The sequence below is a fragment of the Periplaneta americana genome, chromosome 17 (assembly GCF_040183065.1).
Source record: "Periplaneta americana isolate PAMFEO1 chromosome 17, P.americana_PAMFEO1_priV1, whole genome shotgun sequence".
NCBI classification, from domain to species: domain Eukaryota; kingdom Metazoa; phylum Arthropoda; class Insecta; order Blattodea; family Blattidae; genus Periplaneta; species Periplaneta americana.
The window spans coordinates 99145349-99150830 of NC_091133.1; the positions used below are offsets into that span (position 1 = coordinate 99145349).

At 36.2% G+C, this 5482-nt stretch overlaps 2 non-coding genes across 2 annotated transcripts; both read left to right on the top strand.

The window, feature by feature from the left end:
* The first annotated feature begins 4215 nt into the window (after window positions 1-4215).
* Window positions 4216-4287, top strand: TRNAT-GGU (transfer RNA threonine (anticodon GGU)). Its single transcript has one exon. It is a non-coding gene; the product is annotated as a tRNA-Thr (tRNA).
* A 213-nt stretch (window positions 4288-4500) lies between these two features.
* TRNAT-GGU (transfer RNA threonine (anticodon GGU)) lies at window positions 4501-4572 on the top strand. The gene has a single exon. It is a non-coding gene; the product is annotated as a tRNA-Thr (tRNA).
* Window positions 4573-5482: the final 910 nt, after the last annotated feature.

Sequence of the window (5482 nt, forward strand, 5' to 3'; positions counted from 1 at the left end):
TCGAGGTGCTTTACAGCGTCGGTTTGCCGTTTGTGTCCTAATATGATTGCTTGTGTCTTTCCAGGATTGATATTAAGATGGAATTTCTTTCTCCATGTCACAATCGAGTCAATGTCTCCGTTCAATTTATCTACAGCGCCATTTATTTGATCTAAGCGGGAAGAGATGTAGCATTGAAGGTCGTCAGCATACAAGTGATAGTTACAATGCCTTACATGAGATGTAATATCATTGACATATATTGTGAACAACAATGGTCCGAGTACCGAACCCTGTGGTATACCTGATGTTATGTTAAGCCAGGAAGAGCTTCGATTCCCGGATACAACACATTGTTGTCTTTCCCAAGTAGGATTCGAACCAACTCACAGCAATCTCTGACAAATGCAGATTTCTCAATTTATGGGTGAGCATGTCAAAATTTACAGAGTTAAAAGCTTTGCTAAGGTCAAGAAGTGTTAGTATTGTTACTTTATTAGAGTCGATTGCTTCACGAATGTCTTCTGTCACTTTAAGTAGAGCAGTGCTTGTGTTGTGTCCAGCTCTGAAACCTGACTGATAAATACTAATACTAATACTAATAATAAAAAATAATATCATAATATAATAGAATAAGAAATGAAGCTGTGTTGGAAAGAGTGGGTGAAGAAAGAATAATACTGGAACTGACCAGAAAGTGATTTGTTTGTATATTACGCCAGTATCATCGAACTCCAATCGTGAAAGGGGGTAGCAAACGATGTTTCCGGTTCTCAAACGTTAATCCAAAGGTATAGCCAGGTTAATATTAGAAAAGTTAGTAAAAATAAAATGATGTCCCTGTGTATTCTAATTGTGATAAGGCAACCCCGCTCGTGCCCCGAAAAGTTCCTCTGCGTTTCGCCAATCGACGATCGAAGAATGCTGTGAAATAATAATAATAATAATAATAATAATAATAATAATAATAATAATAATAATAATAATAATAATAATAATGATTTATTTTAGCTGGCAGAGTTAAGGCCGTAAGGCCTTCTCTTCCACTCAACCAGCAAAAAGTGTATATACATATGCATGAACTTACAAAGAATCCAACAATTTGATTTAGATGAGAGTTACATGTATACAAAAGTTATTTACAAATTAAACAACAAAATACTATGAACTATTAATTAAACACTGAAATAAACTGTGTAGCAGAATTAAACTAAAATACATAGAATGTTAATATATTTCAAATAATATTAGGTAATAGAAAGAGATTATTACGAGACAATTAAAATACAGCACAATCAGGATGATGTCTAAAGAAAAAAGTAACAATGTAGTCAGTGATAGTTTAAATCAGTATGATTGGAGTGAAATGCTAATAAGGTTATCTTTTAAGCTGTTCTTAAAGGTGTTTATTGTCTTGCAGCCCCTAATACTTTGTGACAAGGAATTCCATTGACGCGAGGTGGATATTGTAAAAGATGATGAATAACAAGATGTTCTAGGAAGAGGTATACTTAGCGTGCCACAGATAAGTGATCTGGTATTTACGTCGTGGTTAGAGTATAGATAAGAGAATGGTAATGATGTGAAGATCTCGACAGAATTATGGTAATTCCTAACATGCGGACACGGAAGAACCTTGAGAAAACTCTAACTGGGACCTTTTCTGTCATTGTGGATAACTCAGGTCTAACGTGTACTCGAACCCCGACTGTCTGAGTGACAGTTCGGTGGTTTAGTACACTCAGCCACTGCAATAAAATTTCTTCTTGATATTATTTGAGATTTAAGCGTTTGATAGCGGGCAAATGAGGAGGATTCGTGATTTGCGGGCGAGTAGATATAGGCCGTGGTACTTAAAAGTAAAAGATATCTGACGATATAGCTACTGGCTGAAATACTGTGCATTACACGGACGAGAGCGCGGTCGGTGTTAAATCAGGGATGTTATCGCTGGAATCAATCTTCAAACATTAAAGTTGTCGTCATGTTGCCCACATGCGCCTTTTCCAGTTTGCTGTTCAAATAATTTACTGGTCGCAGGGCAAAATAATAAATCACAGAAGTTCAGTTAAATTAATGGTTCGCTGTGCAGATTCTCTATTATTTTTTCGCACAAACAATAACGTTCACCTGAAAGCTCGAAATTTACAGCGCTTTAATAGTAACAAACAAGAGTTGACAAACCGATATTGATAAATAGAAAAGAGATATATTTTTGAAAATAAATACTGATAAATTCATGAAGACGTGCTAAGAGTATAACAAAATATTCATTGTAGATGCAAAATAAGAGTTGATATAATTGTATTGGAATTTTTTGTATTTAATTAATTATAGTTTATTGTATATAAATTGAAGACATTATTACAAAAATAGCCCTAGTCATTTTTAATGAAATTGAATTAAGGACACATTTGATACTATTTAAAATGTTTATAGACTCCAAAAATGACACATATGTCAAGTGCAATAGCCACAAGGATAAACACCAGTTGTACGGAAACAGCTGACATGTGTCGTTCTATTTATTTTTATTGTTCTCCTGAAAAATAGAAATTTTGACAAGGGTTGTTTCTGTATGTATTTTATTTGGTTATTTTACGACGCTGTGTCAACATCTAGGTTATTTAGCGTCTGAATGAAATGAAGGTGATAATGCCGGTGAAATGAGTCCGGGGTCCAGCACCGAAAGTTACCCAGCATTTGCTCGTATTGGGTTGAGGGGAAAACCCCGGAAAAAACCTCAACCATGTAACATGTCCCGACCGGGATTCGAACCCGGTCACCTGGTTTCGCAGCCAGACGCGCTGACCGTTACTGCACAGGTGTGGACTTTGTTTCTGTAATAATGTCTTCAATTTATATATTTATTTATTATTTGTTTGTATATTTATTTAATTATTTAAAGTACTTATCGTTTTATATTTATAGTTTTAGTATTTATTTTATTTTGCTAATAATTGTAACATAAAATATAATATATACAGAAAAACTTTAGCTCGCCCCTGAAAGAGTAGAACTCGTGTTCAGGGGCGGCAATCGCTTGGTATCTAGGTCATATAGGTTCTATTCATAGACATTCCATTAGCCCGCGCTACGAACGTGCTAAACTAGCCCTGGCTATCGACTGGTTACTTGTACGGGATTCATATCATATCATGTCGCTAACACTGGTTTATGAATACGGAAAACGTTAGTTCGCTGATCATCCACCGAAGCCCGCGCTAAGAATATCTATGCATATGGCCCATAGCGACTAGTTAGTATGACATGACATTTATCGTGTACATTTTTGGTTTACAGTTATTACACAATACTGAAATCAGATTGAACTCCAGTATCTTTAAAGTATACGAGTATCTTCGACGGAGTTAGGGATTGTTGAATGTAGGCCTAGATGATGGATCGTTAAAAAAAAAATCTATATTTTTTGTCTTTCATTCTTATTAGCTGCAACATATGAATACAGTAGTTGTAGATTATTCAGCGGATAACATTATATACCGGAAAGGAAACCACGTGCTCAGTATTCTGTGCTATTCATAGTGCACAATTATTAAAGAAAAAATGATAGTTTCTTTGCTCTAGTTCTTCTCTGCAATTATCATTGTATTATGTTCAAAAAACTATTTTAATATTTTAAAAACAAATTTTATGTGTTAATAAATATATTTGAATAATTTTAATAATTTCGAGGGAAAAATTGTTCCGGAGCCGGGTATCGAACCCGGGACCTTTGGTTTAACGTACCAAAATTATTCAAATCAACTTTACAGGGAGTTATACCTGAAATCTTGATTTGCATAATACACGTCACTGTTCGTTAACAGAAAACCACAATTTAAGTCACACAGAGTTAGTGTGCACTCGAAGTTGGTTGCTTGACGGTTGTCAGCCCACTTTGAGGTCTGTGGATATAGAAGGAAAAATTGGATCGGTGTCGGTTAGAGTTCCCGGGTAGCTCAGTGGTAGAGGGTTGGTACGTTAAACCAAAGGTCCCGTGTTCGATACCCGGCTCCGGAACAATTTTTCCCTCGAAATTATTCAAATCAACTTTACAGGGAGTTATACCTGAAATCTTGATTTGCATAATACACGTCACTGTTCGTTAACAGAAAACCACAATTTAAGTCACACAGAGTTAGTGTGCACTCGAAGTTGGTTGCTTGACGGTTGTCAGCCCACTTTGAGGTCTGTGGATATAGAGGGAAAGATTGGATCGGTGTCGGTTAGAGTTCCCGGGTAGCTCAGTGGTAGAGCGTTGGTACGGTAAACCAAAGGTCCCGTGTTCGATACCCGGCTCCGGAACAATTTTTCCCTCGAAATTATTCAAATCAACTTTACAGGGAGTTATACCTGAAATCTTGATTTGCATAATACACGTCACTGTTCGTTAACAGAAAACCACAATTTAAGTCACACAGAGTTAGTGTGCACTCGAAGTTGGTTGCTTGACGGTTGTCAGCCCACTTTGAGGTCTGTGGATATAGAGGGAAAGATTGGATCGGTGTCGGTTAGAGTTCCCGGGTAGCTCAGTGGTAGAGCGTTGGTACGGTAAACCAAAGGTCCCGGGTTCGATACCCGGCTCCGGAACAATTTTTCCCTCGAAATTATTCAAATCAACTTTACAGGGAGTTATACCTGAAATCTTGATTTGAATAAATATATTTGTTATGTATCCTGAAGACTAGAATCTAGACTTGACCTTCAGGAGTGAGAAAATGAAATATTATTTGAACAAAATAAACATCACATTACAAATCCTTTACTGGCTACTGAATTCGCTGTCTCCCCTGATTGCTCTCTGTGGAATACGTTCTAAATCGATAACGCGATTCAGTGTAATTGAACTTTGTGGTTATAGTCTATGAGCGAGCATTTTGTTATTGAAGTTAATCCATCAATTAAAATGAGCCTGCAGTTATACTAAGTGGGAACAACATTATTATGATTGGAATCAAGGGAGCTCAGCTCGTGTGTGAAATTTCGCATATGTTGCATTCATAATTTTGAATAAATTAAAATCATTTTTACACGATATTTCAAAACGAAAGACTCCCTCTGCCGATGTTTTACTAGGTTCAATTAGGCTCGGAGCATTATATATGTATATATGTGTATATTCTAGTTTTTTGCCAATCAAAATAGACAGATTGCGTGGAAGAATTCAGTACCCCAAAGGCAGTTAATAGAAGGCCGCCTGTGCGACGTAAAATTAAATACATGTAAGAAACGATCGGCTAATTTTTCCTAGAGCATTTATTAGTGTTTCAACCCACATATACTGTTAATGAAGTTCAAAGTACACGGTAAGTGAAAATTGTATTCCTATATTCAATAATGTTTCATTGAAGTTTAATATAACGGAGGCACACAAAATTGATACAGTGGAAAGTAAAATTCACAAAGTTTCTTTACGACACATTATAAACGTTATATTCTCGCTTCAAGCTTCACACGTCACACATCAAGTCTATTATTAAGTCCCTGCGAACCTCTTTCT